Source organism: Haematobia irritans, chromosome 4 (assembly GCF_050003625.1).
Source record: "Haematobia irritans isolate KBUSLIRL chromosome 4, ASM5000362v1, whole genome shotgun sequence".
NCBI lineage: Eukaryota > Metazoa > Arthropoda > Insecta > Diptera > Muscidae > Haematobia > Haematobia irritans.
This window is the reverse complement of record NC_134400.1, coordinates 123,390,419-123,409,828: the sequence shown is the minus strand read 5'-3', so window position 1 is coordinate 123,409,828 and position 19,410 is coordinate 123,390,419. Positions and strand designations below refer to the sequence as shown.

The 19,410-nt window shown below is 27.7% G+C and overlaps 1 protein-coding gene across 12 annotated transcripts in view; it reads right to left on the bottom strand.

Moving 5' to 3' along the window:
- Nucleotides 1-1,629: 1,629 nt before the first annotated feature.
- The window catches only part of LOC142237055 (protein alan shepard-like), a 1,108,257-nt gene continuing 1,090,476 nt past the window's right edge, over nucleotides 1,630-19,410 (bottom strand). For all 12 annotated transcript variants that reach the window (XM_075308393.1, XM_075308391.1, XM_075308390.1 and 9 more), the window contains one exon: nucleotides 1,630-16,720. The gene's annotated coding sequence lies outside the window, so the exon portion shown is untranslated. The remainder of the gene's footprint in view (nucleotides 16,721-19,410) is intronic.

The following is a 19,410-nucleotide window of genomic DNA, read 5'->3' as shown; positions in this document are numbered from 1 at the left end:
AAAAATCAGCCAATTTCGTTTATATCAAGCACTGTTACTGACTATAAATCTTTAATAATATAAATGTGTAAATTAACAAAAAAAGTGTTCGGTCGGAGCCGGGATTGATCCCACGACCCTTTGCATGCAAGGCAGACATGCTAACCACTGCTCCACGTGGCAAACAAATGTATGTTTCTGTTAAATAATGTTATGTTTGCATGGACTCGTGGGCGCTGCAAACTATGCTATATAAATGTAACTTATAACGATAATTGTCTACTGGTGACTATAACAGCTACGTAGTCCAGTGGATAGTGTGTTGGCTTACAAACTGTATGGTCCTCGGTTCGGTTCTCCGTGAAGGCGAAAGGTAAAATTTAAAAAAATTTATAAAAGTGAATAATTTCTTCAACATTATTTGTATTACAGAAAAAGGTGCCAAGAACTAAAATATTTCGTGGAAGTGAAAATTACGAGTATGTTAGGCAATGAGCACAATCGTCTTTGGGAAAAATTCTTCCAAGCATATAATATTTTTGGGCTCAAAATGCTTCCAAACATATAATATGTTCACATAAAACAAACATATTAATGTTTCGGCAGTATCCAATAATATATGTGCTTCTTGCAAAATATGTTTGGAACATATGTTAAAGAAGCGATTTTTTTGAGGGTGTATAAATAGCGCATTTTTATATCAATAGATGTTTGATCGTGGTCAGCTCAGGACTCCTTGCTATATAACACATTCCTGCCGGTGATAATTACTCTAATGAGATGTTTTGGCTAATCATTGTTATTGTTACCGTTGTACCACTTTAGTGGCGAATTTGCCACTTTTTTCAAGCGATGAAATTTCTGTACTGTAATACACCCTCAAAAAAATCGCTTCTGTAACATATAGCCCAAACACATGTTGCTTCAAGTATATATATTTTCAGGATTGGTCCAAAAAAAAATATTGTTTGTATTGTTCAAACATATTATATTTCACCTTCGGGCAAAACACTGGCAGAAAAAAGTTTAAATGAAATTTTCTTTGTTCGGATATATTTTCAAGGCGCCAATTGGTTACTTCCATTTTTTTACTTGCAGCATACTCTCTAGATCTCTCTTTCTAAACACATATATGTTTATAGGCTATTTCTAAATTAATATATGTTTGCATCTAAGCATATTATATTTACAAACAGTTTATGTCCCAAACATAATATGTTCTAACATATTAACATATATGTCCCAAACATTTTGTGCTAGCTTATGAACATTATATGCTTGCACTTAAAAATATTATGTTAAAAAATTTGAGTTCCAAACATATAATTTTTACACCCAAACATATGAAAAACAGTCTTTTCCGTGCGTGAATTTTTGTACATTTTGATCCCAAATCTCGTTAAGATCATTATCGGTGTTTTCAGTCGACACATGTACTAGCCTAAAAGTATGCAACGAAAATTTGCAAGATTATTTTAAAGAAGTCGCTTCTTTGTCTTGGAATCAATACCAAAATCCTTAAGGAAAGGTCAAAATCTTTGGATGAAAGTAAACTTTGTTTTGAGTGTATATTTTACTTACTTTACTTATGAACTTACTATCATACATACCTCGATTTCATTAAAATAAATAAAAACAAATTCAAGCCGATCGTTTTTCTTACAGAAAATCAGTTTTCTTGTTTTTTATTGATGCAGAAAAAATTCTCAATTACGCTTTTGTTCTTTTATTTTTCTTCTTTTTTCATTTAATTTAATTTCATTTCCATTGTCTTTAGTCTTGATCTGTTTATGGTGAGAAAGAAGTATGACCCAGTTGGATTCATGGTTTAGGGCCCATTTGTGTGTAAAGATCTCACAAGGATGGCCCTTTATAAATGTGTGTGGGTGTATTAATGGGTGTCCTTGAGCATTACAATAAACCACAAATAGCGTAACCATATCCAACTGGAGAATCATTTGTGTTTGTGTGTGTGTTTCAATGTATGTATAAATCGGTTTGCCTTGATTGAGATAAACATTTTCATCAATACATTTAATGATTTCGTTAAATATTAGGTTTGCTTTATTCTTAATTTTCTCATATTTTTTTTTCAACTGGTTTGTTGATGTAGATGTTTCAAAACAGAATGTTTAGTGTTTTGCACCAAATTCATATTTATTGGTTTTCCTTTTTTGAATTCAAGGTTTTTTCTTTTTTGGTTTTCAATGTTTCATTATTATTTTTTTCTATAAATACTTAAGCAAAAAATTAGCACAAAAAAGCTTTGCATTCTTATCTAAATTAATTGTTTTTATTTTTCCCTCAAAAACATTTTTTTTTAATTTTTTCAGTTTATTTATAAATACCATATCATTTTCAATTTCATAGTTTGTGTAAAGTTCTGTTTATTTTTTCTTTTGAAAATTTCAAGTTTTATTACTAGATTCCGAAAAAAATTTAAGAATAGTTTTAAGGCTTTCCGAAAAAAAGTACACAAAGCCAATATTTTGAAGAATAGAATACAAATTTTATTACATACACTTAGTTTGTAGATTTCCAATAATCGTAAAATGTTTCCTAGAAAAAAATATTTTACATCTATAAATAAAAAAGAGAAAAAAAATATCTTTTAAAGATTTTTTTTGGGGATTTTTGTTTCATCAAGAAAGACATAAAAGTTTATAAAGAGCAACAAGCGAAATTTACAGTTTTTTTTGGTTTGTTTTCACATTTTCTTTTTTAAATTTTCTATTGTATTACTTAAGCTTAGAGTTTTGCAGAATAATTTCGCATTTTTACGATATTTTTTATTTTGTGGTTTTCTCTTGTAGTTGTCTAACTTTTTTGTAATTCAAATTACAACTATAGTCTAAGGTTTCTTCTTATACTTAAAGCATGTTTTTTTGTTTTTTTTCCTCTTCCATATTATTATGAGCTGATTTCTAAACCAATTTTGTGCTTTGGTTTAACAGTTTTTTTTTTTCTTTGTTTATTTTGTTCCTCAAAAATTTTCAAAAAAATATATATCATTCTTCATCTTAACATTTGAAATTAATTTACGAAATCCTTAAGGGATTTTTCTTTGTATGTATATAAAATATTTCTTAAGAAAATATGAAATTAGGTATAACAAAACAAACATTAACAAAATATACATATATGGCTCCTTTCGTAGTAGACTTTCTTTAGGATCGTTTCATTCATGAATAACAGCTAACGAAATCGTATTCAGTCTTAGGGCTGTCTCTTTTAGAACTGTATATCTAATCTAAAATAAAATACCAAAGAAATTGTGCCCAGAACAAATACACAAAAAAAATGTGAAATTTTATTGAAAATGCAATTCACTTAAATTGCTGTAAGCAAGTAAAATCTCAAATATGTTATGGATTGTTGTTGATATTTCTATTTAATGAACTTTCATACGTTTGATTTCATTTTTAACAGTTATTCAAATGCATATTCAAATGCATTGCTATTACGTTACGTCATAATAATGTTGGCCTGGCAATGCCGGTGAGAATTACTCTAATGAGTTGTACCACTTTAGTGGTGAATTTGCGATGATATTTCTGTGCCACTAAATGTTATGCCACCTTTTTGTCATACCGTTTAACATTTCATTTACATTAACCTATACTGTAATATTTTTGTTCATTTTGAACCCAAATTTCGTTAAGATCATGATCGCAGTTTTTAGTGGACACAAGCGCAGCCTAAAAGTATGCAAATAAAATTTTCTACATTGAGGTGGGTACTATGTTCGGTTTTCGAGTTGAAAACCACATTATTTTCGCGATTACTTTTCCTTAAATAATCAAAATTATAAATGAAAACAAACTTATTCCTGTAAAGTCTTGTCGAAATCTAAAGGAACAAGAAACTGCGCATCAATTGCAGTTTTATATTGAACAGTTTTAATAAAGTGATCACGAAAATTTTAACGCGAAAAGCGAACATAGTACTTACCTTTAGATAAACCGAGTTAATCGAATGAATATTAAATTTCAAGGAGTGGTTTTCAAAGAAATGGAGATAAAATGATTGTTAGGTCAGAGAGGATGTAAATTAAAAAAAACTGATAAAATGTCCCATTTTTTGAGTGTGCCAATTTCTATGACAATGGACACTTTATGGGTCACTTTTTAGGAATTCTCAACGGTAACGCTCATCATTGTACTATACACAGTTCTGCAGGATTGATTGGGATTAGAGGTGTGTACGTGAGTAATATTTTGGTGACTCACGAAAAATATCGTGACTCACGAAAAATGCCGTGACTCACGAATAATTTTATGAGTAATTTTTCTTAGGGACGTATCTGAAAACATGAGTATGATTAAAATCGAGAGCGTTATTTAACTTTTAACATCCTAGGTGTCACTAAAATTGTAAATGAATTCAATCCGTATGCGCCCAGTAAAAAAACGTCGTAGTGAAAATGTTCTTTTTGGATCCGGAAGTGATGGAAAATTTGGCGCAGAAGCGATGAATTTAACATCGACTTGTCATAGGACGGATCTATTCCATTTCAACAGCCGTTGCACTGAATTTGAATCACTTTTTACGAATAATTTTATGAGTAATTTTTCTTAGGGACGTGTCTGAAAACATGAGTATGATTAAAAGCGCCCAGTAAAAAAAAACGTCGCCTAAAAATTAGTGAAAATGTTCGTTTTGGATCCGGAAGTGATGGAAAATTGGCGCAGAAGCAATGAATTTAACATGGACTTGTCATAGGACGGATGTCCACCATTTCAACAGCCGTTGCTCTGAATTTGAGTCACTTTTTAGGGTGTGATCTAAATTCAGTGTTTTGTATGGGAATTAAAAAAATTTTGTGATATTTTGGCAAATAAATAATTTTTATAATTTTTTATGATTTTTAATGCATTCCAATGCTTGTCTGAAACGTTTCACCTCAAATATTTTAAAAAATTCGCAATTTTTCTAGAATGGATTTAGCATTTTTAACGACAACATTTGAATTATTTGTTCCATTTTATTAATTCTTACACTGTTTTTAATCTATTTGAAATAAAAAAAAGTTCCAAATTACCCAATAAAAAAATATGAAAAAAGGGTTTTTATAAAAATTTAATTAAAATAACTTCCTGTGTAGTTAAAAAAAAGAACATCTTTGGGAGGACATTTCTGGAAGTGCATCTAAAGTTGTACATTTAGAAGAACTTCCAAAGTTTTTTTGCAGGACGTTTTATGTCCGTGAGCGGGATTATTTTCGTGAGCGTATTTTACCGAAATTCGTTACTCACGCACACTCACGAAGAAAATATTTTCGTGATTCACGTTTACGCACACTCACGCCGTTGCCTTCAGCGTGACTCATGACTCACGCGTGAGTTACGAAAATTGTTTTGAGTCACGACAATTTCGTGTAAGCTAGACTTATGTATTGACAGTGGAACAGTTAAACGTGTTTTAGGTTAAGTACTTAGAAATTACCTTAAGCAGAATACTGAATTGGATGTACCACATCATGAAGATGACAGCGCTGAATGACTGAATAAGAAATTGGAATATTATCTTTTCATTTACGTCAATAGGTCATCGCTCCGGAGGCAGTGCAACATAATAATTTTTCAATGGATACGTGGTTTTTATATATGTATGGGACCATATTAACTAGAGCAATATTGCATTTTAAACCTATAGAGATACAGACGAAAAGCTTGGATCGAAATCGACGGACGGAAAAAGTATAAACGAGAAAAGTTTCATGCCGCAATAATTCATGAAAATTTACCCACGGGAGGTGAGAACGGATGGAAAAAGAACCAGCCATAAGAGGACATTACGAGAAAAAGTTAATGGTGCAATAATCCATGAAAATATACCAACGGTGACTGTGGCCGATGATTATTTTACAATATCGAAAATCTCAATACTAATGATTGGCATAATAATAACGTTCGTTAATACAACAAAATCCATCGTTGTATTAACGCTAATTCAATATCAACGTCAGGGTTCATTAAAACATAGACCTAAAAGCATATGGTATTCAGTTTAACCACTCCAACCTTGCAATTGTGCGTTTTCATTTGAGCCAAGAAATATAAGGGTAAAAATAATGAAAAAAAAATAAATAAAATAGCACATAAACTTTTTAAGAAGCAAGTATATAGCAAATGGTAAATGAAAAATAAAAACTTAAACCACACTCTCACATCGTTCAACTTTATTTTTCAACATTTCAATACAAACATTCTTTCTTTTTTTATTTTCTAAAAAAAATCTTAAGATTACTTTTAGTTTTTTTCCGATTTTTTTATTTTAGCTAAAATGAAAACAACAAATATCTTAAGAATTATTTAAAATTAAAAATGTAATAAAGTAAAAAATATTACGTCTCTCGCATCAGCTTGAATATTTCAATTTAAGCGAGTCTCGTTTCTTTCACAATTTCCCTTTCTTTTGATTTTGTTTTTAATTTCAATCAGAACATAAAAAAAAATATATATAAACATAGAGCAATAAATTAACTACTTAAAATTACTGCAAAACATTGTAGATTTTTTCTCTTAAGTCTATTCATGTTACACACTAACAAAAAGTCTTATAATTAATTACAGAGAAATTTTATTTTTCCTTTAGGAAGAAGTTAAAATTTTTTTCATAATAGGAGGGAAGAGAATTTAGAATAAAATAAATTTAAGGAGATTTACACTTGCGAAGAATATTAAAAAAAAATAGATAAATTTCTCTTTTGCTTGATGAAGTCAACACTGTTTAGCATGGAGAGGATTTGGAGAAAAGCAAAGTATATATTATATAGTTGAATAAACTAAACAAACCATAAAAAAAAACAAATGATCTCGAATTTGTTGTAAGATATAAAATTAGGCCTGTTTTATTTTAGTATTGTAGATTTTAGATTTTTTTAGCACAGTAGATTTGCAATGGGGAAATATTAGCTGGCTCGTAGTGATTTCAATTGTCGTTTTAGAATTAAAATCTCGCTTTCCGCGTTATTTTCATTTCAAGGCTTGATTATGCATCCGAAAACAGTTAATAAGTGTACCGTTGCATGTCATCTGTATGTTTTTGATACATGACAGCCCATACAAACGATTAGCCAACGTTTGTCAAACGTAAAGATTCAGAATAACATTAATTAACATCTCGTTTTCGTATCAGCTGATCAAAAAACAATTATCATCGAGTGAAAGAAGAAGAAAAACGGCTTAGCGCGAAAATATATTCTAATTAGAAAATACAATTGAATAGTTTTCGGTTAAAGTGGATGATGAGAAATTGATATTATTCATGCAGTCGCAAGACTACATTTATAATTTCACGGCAGAATATCGGCTGCCCGAAAAAAAAAAAAACAATAGCCTGGAAAAGAATATGGTCATATCGTACGTTTTTAAATAGGATAAGCGCCAAAAAATCATACGTTCCTGTTACGTTACGGCAACGTTACATATTTAGAGGAATTTGTTTGTGGTTTTACATATTGAAGAAGCTTTTATGTTGGCAAAAAATGGATGAAAATCAATTTTAAGATGAATCCAAAGAAAGCAACAGTAAATAAAAAATATCTGCTGTTAAATCCGCAAATGAATGAAATCTCGAAAATTTAACAGTATGATCTCGTAAGTGTGTCAACATAATTATAACGATAGGCGAACATTTGTATTGTTTGTTATGGTAAGCCCAAAAACGACGGATAGTAGCGTGTGGCCAAATAAAACGTATTCTAATTCCTTTGCGAATTATGGCCATCGCCAACTCAACAAATAATAAGACATTGCATGTTTTTATTCAATTCCAATTTTGAACATTAAATCATTGATTATTAATATCAAAAACACTCGAAAACTTAGGAAATTTTTGCTGACAAGGTTATTGTATTTGTTTGTCGCGGAAAAAATGTTTCGCCTACCGTTAATCGCTATGGTTATGTTTACACAAAAAACTTTTTAGCGATTTTAGTCTAGACATCGAGATTTCGGGCCTATTAGAATGTAGTATCAGCAATGAAAATTTCCCCAATAATGCCAGGTTGTATTTCCGTAAGCGATGTCAAGGCACAATAGCAGTTTATTGTGAATAATTTGTAAATGAAATTAAAAATAAATGTAAATGTATTTTTTTTTTTGGAATAATTTATATATTCCAAATAATCGCCATGCTTCTTGAAATAGTGTTGCTTTAACATTTTTACTATATTTTTTGTAATGTAGAATTTTAATACTTTTTCCGCGCATAGAAAGCAAAATGAGTTAACCGAATATATAATTGTTGCAACAGCGGACATATTTCATATGTTTGAACTTAAGATTTAGTTCAAACATAAAAACTATAGAGTTGTTTTCTTAACAGTTATCAACTTAAATCTATCAAAACAATATTGTTTTCTTAAATACTATGGTATTGTTTTCCAAAAAAGAATATTTTTTTAATTTTTCTGTCTAACATCTTAAACATAAAGTCGGTTTTGCACCCATTTATCTGTCACTAAATCACTTAAATATAATTTTTAAATTTATCGTTACTTACATTTAAAACAAATATTTAGTTTACTCTATCTTTACTACTTACTCTTAAATTTAAATATGTGTGTGTGTTGGTTTTGCTAAGCAATTAAATAGAAAACACAATAATATAACTTAGTTCTATTACACAAATCAGTTTCTAAAATTAAATTTAAAATTAGAAAAACAGCACATTGCACATAAATATTAAAAACTAAATAATATTTCCCTTAAATGATTTTATATTTGTGATTATTTTTCATCATTATCTGTCATGTAGCAGGGATAGTAAATTTGTTTATCATGGAATGTCCATTTCCATATGTATTAATTATTTAAGAGGAATTTGTAAACAAAAAACAAACAAAAAAAAAAAACAAATAATGTCTAAGTTCTGATTTTTTAAGTTCTTTTAAATTTATTTGTTGTGTATACGATTTTTTTCTTTAGTTTTGGTTTTTGTTAATAAAGTTTTAGTTTGCTTTGTTTATCTTAGTTAAATTTTATAATCAGTCTAGTTTTGTGTTTTTTTTTATATTATTTTATCATCTTCATTATCACCATCAAAGATTTTTGAAGTTTTTTTTATTTCATTTTATATGTTTCTTTCTTTTCAAAAAAAAAAAATTCTTAAAAACTATATAAAAGATGTATATACTGTTTTAGTGTTTATTTATTGTTTTTATTATTAGGTTTTCAATATTTATTTAAAGAACGTGGAAATCAGGAAGACATTTGGCTTTTTTCATAACTTTTCTTTTAGAATTATTTTTATTATTTTTATTCCCTTTTTACTGAGCCAAAGCTTGGATATTTCTTAACATTGCAAAGGGAAGGGACCTAAAACTTATCTAGAAAATCGAAAAGGCGATTTTTAGAGACAATATTATTTGAAAGTATCTTGAATTTAAACATTATCAAAATTTATGGATCATTTCAAATTACTTCGTAATATATTTCATTATAAATCGGAAAAATACTTTTATTTTTACATTTACGGCCATTTTCATGTAGCTCTGTTAGGCTTTAACTACCAGTTAAGAGAAAGTAAATTGCAAATGTCTTATCTCCGGTTAACTTTAACTGAAAAATTTTCAGCAGTTAAGTTCCCAACTGGTATATGGAATATATAGCCAAGCTGACAGATATGTCCATAAACAACTGAAGAGTGAATTCCAAAATCAAAATAGGAGCTACATTCTACACACACACACCTTCAAAATGAGGGGTGTTCAGGTTTTTTAAATGCAAAATTGAAAGAAATACGTCAAGTTTATATTGACCAAATTTTGACCGTATCACCCTTTAGTACAGTTTAAAAGTTCGTTCGCTAATGTAGCACTAACGGATCTACATGAAAATGGCCGTCAATTTTTCAATATTTATACGGCATACACATTATACTTCCAAATTCCACATTAACTAGATTTCAACTGTCATTTGCCTTATAAAAAGTAGATTTCACATCACATTTGTTCTCTAATAGATTTCACATCTATTAGAGAACAAATATTTGAATTAAAAAAATTTTTGGAGAGAATATTATTTGAAACTGACTTTAATACAAATACAAATTTTCCAAATATATGAATCATTTGAAACTAGTTTATAGTATATTCCAATACAAAGGTGAACAAAAATTTTATTTTTACATTTGACCTTGCGATATTTGGAGAAAACATGTGTTTTTATATTGTGATATAAAAAAAAGTAAACGCTGGTCTGAATGTCCCATAAAATTGTATGCCATGGGCAGATGAGGAAACATGACAAGGGAATCAAAGATATTTGCAATATTTGGAATTATTATTTTTGGTTTCGAAATTTAAATTCAAATAATTGTTTCAAATTATGTATGGCTCTTTTTCTCTCAAAATAGGAATGTATTTTTGCTTTGTTTTTCAAGAACAGAATATATGCATTTAATGTTTAAAAAATCACAAATACAAAACACAAATAGGGAAACTTTTATATCCTATAACACAAAAACATAAATACAAATAAAAACAAACAAAAAAATGTAACTACTGTATTTTCTAATCCTAAATTACAGTAAACCTAAAGATGTTGGTTTTTATTCCATCATTTACCTTAAAATTAAACATTTTCCATTATAGTTTTCATTTTCATATAAAACTACTTTTTTGTTGTTTTGTTTTTAGAGTTTAGAACTTAAATAGTACTTGTTTTCTTTTCTAAAGATATTTTGTTTTTGTATTTACTTACGACTAAATCTGACTAAAATCTACTAAATGTTGGTTGATTCATCATCATCGTAATCATTCCGTATCGATTGGCGCGCGGCCCTTTTTTTGTGTTTTTTCTTGGATTTGTTTGTTCTTTGTTGCATTTAATTTTTTCACTTATTTATTTATATGACAAAAAATATATACGTATGTATTTCATTTGTTTTTATGTAAACATACCATCAATTATCATCATATCCAAAACCAAGAGATACTTCTCAAATATATCGAGTGACGTGTTAAACGTGTCACTAAATGTGATTTCTCTTTGCACATTGATCTTGAATTGTGAATTTAAAATGTTATTGTGTTCTTGGTCTTAACTATTATTTTTTTTTTTTGGTAGGAGGGTGATTTGTTTTTATGATTTTGTAATCATTCGTTTTTGCTCTTATGAGACAAATTTTAGTACACAAATTTTTTAAGTGACTTAAATTTTTTTAATTTATGAAATAATTTTCTGTGGAATTAAATATTGAAGATATTTTGATTGCAAACTGATTTTAATTGAAAAGTTTTATCAGTTAAGTTCCTACCAAGTATGAAAATACATTCCTCCGGAATTTTAGTTATAAAGTATTTTCTTTAAGAACAAATAAACCCGAATTTATGTCTAGCATTGTAACGATTGCCTCCAATCATTTTTATTTTTATTTGATATTATTGAAAAAAGTTTTAGAGTAAAAGGAAAACATTTTTTGTCTAAAATTTCGTTCACCAGAAAAGAAAACTCATATACATCGAAGCTTCATAAAATTGGGGATAATTGTGTTTAGTTTTCCATCTATCTTTAATATATTTTATTATTTGAGTGACTTATAAAAATTGTGTACTCTCCTATTTTTTTTTCTTTTTCTTCTTCAAAATAAATAAAATACATTTAGAGGAACATAATAAGGGCTATTTTGGATTTTATTTTTTATTCCTTGGAATTAATAAAGTATGTTGATTAATTGAACTAAAGCATTAGAATAGTGTTTTGTTTTGTGTTTTTATTGGAATTTCCTAAGAAGTTGTTTTGTTTGTTATAATAAAGTCATAATCATGTGTTTCATGTCTATCGACAATTTTGTTTAATAATGCTAAGTTTTTTTCTTCTATTATCCACCAAGTACAATGTACATTCTTTACCACCGGTATTTTCCTTTTTTTTTATTTTGAATCTAAATCCTACGATGCCTTTTATCCGTTAAATATTTTTGTTGTTTGTGGCTTTTGTGTTTCTCTGTTTTTATAAAAATCTACCTTACGTTCTTTGTGTAATAATTACTTTTTTACTAACTGGTTTCTATTTATTTGACTTACTTAAATTTCCCTTGAATTTATTGTATGGTTTCAATATGTTTTGTGTTGGTATGGTTTTCATTGTTTTCAGTTTCTTCTTCCCATAGATGTATTGATAACACCTTGAATTTTTACAAAAATAGAAGACAAATAAAAGATTAGCTAAATAAAAAAAGGGATTCGACTTTTTACAATATTTATATTGCACCAAGCGAAGTGATTTCTTTTAAGCGTTAAATCTTTTTTTTATGATTGATATATATTTAATTTGAAATATTTATCAATTAAATGTTTATATTCAAATTGTTTGTTATGATTCGTTCGTTTGATATTAAATAAAATTGATTGAAATTTTTCGAAACAATTTATTGAAAAATATCCAATAACAAATATGGACATTTCTTCAAATAGTTTCTTAAACTTTTAAGAAATTAGCATAAAAATATTCAAATATTTTCAATAAATGATTTTAAATGAAAAACAAACGTCGATGAAACATTTTTCGATATATGTAAATAAAAAATATTATTGGACGTTATAGGTAAAAATGTAAAAATGTGAAACCTCTCAAAAATGGACACTCTGAAAACGGGACACCTCCCAAACGTGGACAGTGGTCTGGAGACGTTTGCTATATTAATGCATTAAAATTAACCTCTCATACCTGGACACCTTCCAAATGTGGACAAAATTTAGGAGACCATGGGTGTCAACCTGTCAGAGGTTTCACTGTATATGGAAAATATCTGAGAGCATAAATGATTATTTTCTTTGAACGTTTAATAGAAAGTTTTCAATAAAAATTCATCGAAAAAACTAGATGGCAATTTTTTTAAAGCTTTAGAAAAAACAATTCCGCTGAATTAATCACCTAGCTTGGATATTAGCACCTCTGGCCCGAGTCTTCCCGGAGGTTAATTACGTGCAAATCACTGATGATTATTATATACTTCTATATAAAACGTCACCTACATTAAAACGCTACTGTATGTGAATCATATTTATAAAATTTTGTTTACCAATCCATATTACCAGTACGATTAAATTTTAATATTATATTGAAATTTCATTTTATACCATTATTGTTTCCAGCAGTATAAAAACGAAAATTTAGTTAAACATGTCATGTTTATAGGAATGACCCATTAGGAACTTAATAGAATATTAGCACAGGGAGTGTAATTTCCTACACCCAGAAAAAAGGCTCTAATGCCAACTGAACTTTATTTTAGTTCATGAAGATTAGTTGATTTTAGTTAAATTTTGCACAATATGAGTAAATGTTCTTTATTTGAATAATTTTTTGCTAACTTTAATGACGTGAACTAAAAATAAGAAAAAAAGTTGTATACAAATATAGTGCACAATTTTACTAAAAAATAAAATAGTTCATATTTTCCTAAACTGGCAGAAGTTTGCTTAAATTGAGCTCATAAGTCTCTAAAAATGAGTAAATTTTACTAAAATTGTACCTGTCTCGAACTTGGTACAGCGCTAAAGACATTTTAACAATTTTTTCTTCCAACATATGAAATTATCTTAAACAACAGAAAAAATTAATTATTTTTAAAAAATTTTCTTCAATTTGACAAAAAGTATTAACTTATTTGTAACATGTTGCAATTAGAAAACTATTTTAGTTAAAATTTTCTAAAATAAACCTAAATTTTCTTCCACGGTGGGGTCACTTTTTTTGGGTGTACCGATTTCTGTTTTTTGATTAATTGTGAAATGAAAAATAATTTAATGTTTTTCCGTCAGTGGAGAGCCAAGAGGAAAATATCAATAATATGGTGATGCTGAACTACTAATTTGTTATTAATGGATGACCCCATATGCTACCGAAGTAATTTAGAATACGGCAAATTTATAATGAAACGGTCTCAAATGATGGTAATATTTGTAATACCAGGCATTATAGACATATTTTTCTCTGTGTGTAATAACAAGGTAGTATCACAGAAGCAGCTGACTAAACTAATTGTGTTGTCTAAACACAAAATTTGGAGTTTTTAGAAAAGCTTTAGGAAAATAGTAGAATATTTCTGCCATTTTTAGGCACATTGTATAATAAATTATATTTCACACAAAAAAATATTAAATGAAAATTGTGGAAGTAAACCGATTGTCTCGATATCAATCAATCACAAAAATGTATACCAATGGTACAATTAGTTATAAGGTAGCCTTAAATCATCAGGTGACTTTAACCCATTCACTACGGAATTAAAAGTAGTCATTGCAAAATTATTTTTTCTTCAGAACTAGTTTATTCTAGTGATAAAGAGTACAAAACACTAAATTTTGGAAGTACAATTATGTAAACATGGATGTAGCAAGATGACACTGGTAGTTCCACAGTGTGGCGCAGGGTATAAAAACATTTTATGTTTTGTTATTCAGCATTTACTTTAACCCCATTTCTTTAAACGTAATTATAATACACGATCTGATATGTAACCATCGATAGAATTCCTAGTTTTGATAACTTCTTTATGGGAGTTTTGGTTGACATAAATAATTTTTTTCACTTGTTAAAGAAAATTTTGTAGTTTGAAGAAAAAATTGGAGTTCAAAATTGCAAGAATGTCTTTAGTGACATACGAAGTTCATGATGGACGCTTTTGTAGAAAAATTTACAAATTTGAAGAAATAATGAACTATTTTATAGGAAATACGAATTTAGTAAATCTCTATACTTAATTTGTGTTTAATTTTTTCCCGTCCTTTAGTTCATTTAACTAACGTAAGCAAAAAATTATTAGAGTAAATGAAACTTTCTCCAAATAAAATAATTTCATGAACTAAAATAAAGTTAACATAAATTGGCTTTAGTGAAATAGTGAGTTCACTTTTTTTTTGAGTGTAGTTGAATATTTTTCACTTAAAATGTATTTCCATACCATTAATAAACATTTCTCATGAATGGCAAAAAATTCCAACAAATATTGTTTATTTACTTTTCACTGACATTGTGCTGATTTCTTTTTTGTGTTGTTATTTTTGGGCTAGTGAGGCTACCTTAAAAAAACTGTACCATGATTTATACCCATTTAACCTCCATTTTCAGGAAGCTCCGTTAGTGGTACGTTAGCTAACGAACTTTTAAACCGTACTATGGACATGTCTGTCATCATGTCCATATATATTATATGTGCCAGATAGGAACTTAACTGCTAAAAATTTTTCAGTTAACGTTAACCGGAGAGAAGATATTTCGATTTTACTTTCTGTTTACTGGGAGTTAAAGTCTAACGGAAATACATGAAAATGGCCGTAAATTGAACTTTAAACTTTTACTTTTCCCGCATTAATTCTTTCGATAAACATTTCATAAATTGTTTTATATATGGGCATCAATGTTTAGAAATCAATTAGATTGGTTTTGTAGAAATACCATTACCTTTCTTATGTTATTAATCTTCATAGTCGAATCCCCAAAAATAATGGTAATATCCCATAGATTCATAGAACGAAAGATTTAGAAATTCTATAAAATCAAAAAAATTATGGATAAATTATTTTGTTATAAAAAAATCATTTATAAAATGAAATAAAAACAGTGGAGGAATTCACACAAATACTTCAATCCTATTTGAAATATGATTTGATTCCTCCTAAAAATATGCTACAATTTTCACAAACTTTGTTTTATATGCATTTTAGCATTGTCTCATAATAACTATTAATAATAAAATATTTCTTATATCCATGTAAAAGTGAGTCAATAGACATTTCTTTTGTCAATGGTATGAAAAAAAAAACAAATTATTTGATATAACTAAATTATCGTTAGCATGATATATTTAAGATATATATGTATATGCTAAATTGAATAGATCGCTTTTCCTCAAACTTCACTTTCAATCAAATTTCATTAAATATTTAGTGTATATTGGAAATATATGTATGGTTTATCATGACAAGAGTCTCATTTCGCAAAAAACCTAGTTATGTGAATATATTTTCGTTTTTTTCCTTTTGTATTAGCATATAATAAACTTCTTTCATCATTTATTGCATGGTTTAGACTATCTCTCCAATATCCCATTTACATTTTCTCTTTATTATGCTCCTTATGATGTTTTTTTGTTTTTGTTATTTTCATACTTAAATATCCTTTGTGTTTTAATAATAAATGGTTTTTGTTTGTTTTCATTTTAATGTTGCTTTAAATTAAGCAAAATATTTATGTTTAAGTTTTGAATTTTGTTTAATTTTTCTCCTTTGTAGTATCCTTTTTGATAATACATAATAATAATTTTTATTATTATTCTTTTCTTTATAATTTGTTTAGTCTTTGCTTTACTGTTTTGAATTTTCTTTTGTTGTTGTTGTTGTCGTTTTTGCTGTTGGACTTCTGGTTGCTATTCTTGTAGAGGGTTTTGTTTATTTTTTAACGGTAGTTTGGTTGATTTTTTTTGGGATTTGATTTTAACTTTCCTTTGTATGTATCTGTGGGTATGTGTGTGTTTGTGTCAATGTTTTGGGGATTTTGGATCCTCATCTCCCTCTTCATTTAAATACAAAAGTTTACTTTGTTTCATTTGTTGTTGTGGTTGTTAATTTGTAAAGTTGAATATTAATGTTTTTTGTTGTTGCTGTAGTTGTTTTTGCTCTTCTTTTGTGTATTATCCAAATATCGTCTGCCACTGTAGTAGGTGTTGCCATTAAACCAGACAATATTAGCCCCTTCAAAGTGCCACGTGCGGTATTAGAACATTACATCTGCAATTGTAGAAAATTTTTGTTTTTTCATAATTTCAATTAGTATTCATGCAAATCAGAGCTATTAACTTAAATACAATTTATATACTAGTAGCATGCATTATTATGAACAAAATTCTTATATTCAAAACTCGTGTATCTTTTTGTAGAGATATGGCCCCTAGTACAGTGTCAGAGATATCTTATTATTATCGCTAAGCCCCAGATTTGGATAACATTTAAAATAATATTCAATAGTAGCGTTATCGTTTATATTTCGGAATTTGGCAACAAATTTTTCAATGTGCCAATTGACAGTTCTATCGGAAAGCTTGACATTTGTCGGTTATACATACTCCGATACATACTCAATTGATAGCTCTATCGTAAAGCTTGACATTTGTCGGTTATACACCCAAAGAAAACTTTCCTCCGGAACGAAATTTTAGGCAAACGAAATTCTCCTTTCATATAATATATTTTCTTTTAAATAAACCCATATTTGTGATAAGCGATTCAACGTTTGTCTCTGATATTTTTTATTTGCTTTAAAAACACAAATTTTAGCGACGAAAGAAAACTTTGCTTGTCTAAAATTTCGTTCCTCAGAAAAGAAAACTCTTCTTTCTATGTACATACTCAGAACATTTTGACATACGAGATCCCAAAAAAAAAATGGAATTAAATAGTGAACTTTTTCGTGCAACTACTTTTAACAATTTCGAAGTGGATTAACTCGACAACAGTGCATCGATGAGTTTAATTAAATTTTTAGCGATAAAATGCTGTGTTTATCGAGGGTATGTTAAACTCTATCGAAGCCGCAGTTCAGTTCAAGACAAATTTCGAGAAGGTCGTCCAAAATCAGTTGTTATTCCGGAAACCATTGATACTGTGAGCCAACTGATATAGCATCGTCATGCAACCTATCGTGAGATTAAGACAACCTTAGGCATTAGTGGCACCGGCATATGTATATTCAATATTGTATGAACATTTGACTGTCAAAAAAATTGTTTTCGTTGGATACAACATAACTTGTCAATCGCTCAAAAAAATGCTCTTGTCGATTGGTCGAAAGAAATGCTCAAAAACTACAATCACATTATTCGAGAAACGTCTATGACATCGTGACAGGTGATGAATTGTGGAATCGTATGGGTGTTTCAAGATGAACCATATCTTGCTCGATCGCGAAGCACCTCCAAGCAAATTATCGTATCACTAGAAAAACGCACAACAGTCAATTCTGATTGAAAAGCTGCTCCACCAAAAACAGAGCATAAACTTCTTTACATGGATATTCTGCTTTATAGTCGATGTTGAGGTATGATTTTTATCGCTTGAGATTGACGTAGCGGATCTACTTTTCATCACTTGTAACGATAACGGATGCCACTCGAGCGAAAAATAATCTACCAAAAAACTACCAACCAAAAAAATCTTATTTTGCAAAAAATCTATTTCTACAGAAAATGTTATGAAAATTGTATTTCTATCGAAAATTTTGTCAACACTTTATTTCTATAGAAAATTTTTTCAAAATTTGATTACCATAGGAAATGTTGTCAAAATTTTATTTCTATATTATTATTACTTTAGAAAATTTTTTTAAAATTTTATTTCTATAGAAATTGTTGTCAAAATTGTATTTCTATAGACAATTTTGTCAACATTTTATTTCTATAGAAAATTTTGTCAAAATTTTATTTCTAAAGAAAGTTTTGTCAAAATTTTATTTCTATAGAAAATTTTGTCAAAATTTTATTTCTATAGAAAATTTTGTCAACATTTTATTTCTATAGAAAATTTTGTCAAAATTTTATTTCTATAGAAAAATTTGTCAAAATTTTATTTCTATATAAAATTTTGTCAAAATTTTATTTCTAAAGAAACCCTCGTCAACATTTTATTTCTATCGAACATTTTGTCAAAATTTTAATTCTATCGAATATGTTGTCTAAATTTTATTTCTATAGAAAATTTCTTCAAAATTTTATTTCTATAGAAAATTTTGTCAAAATATTTTTCAAAATTTTATTTCTATAGAAATTTTTTTAAAATTTATTTCTATAGAAAATTTATCAAAATTTTATTTCTATAGACAATTTTGTGATTTTTTTATTAAACATTTTTCAAAATTTTACTTCTATGGAAAATTTTGTCAAAATTTTATTTCTATTGAAAATTTTGTCAAAATTTTATTTCTATAGAAAATTTTGTCAAAATTTTATTTTATAGAAAATTTTGTCAAAATTTTATTTCTATAGAAAATTTTGTCAAAATTTTATTTCTATAGAAAATTTTGTCAAAATTTTATTTCTACAGAAAATTTTGTCAAAATATTATTTCTATAAAAAATTTTGTCAAAATTTTATTTCTATAGAAAATTTTGTCAAAATTTTATTTGTATAGAAAATTTTGTCAAAATTTTATTTGTATAGAAAATTTTGTGAATTTTGTTTTTATTGAACATTTTTCAAAATTTTATTTCTATAAAAAATTTTGTCAAAATTTGATTACCATAGGAAATGTTGTCAAAATTTTATTTCTATAGAAAATTTTGTCATAATTTTATTTCTATAGAAAATTTTGTCAAAATTTTATTACTATAGAAAATTTTGTCAAAATGTTATTACTATAGAAAATTTTGTCCAAATTTTATTACTATAGAAAATTTTGTCAAAATGTTATTACTATAGAAAATTTTG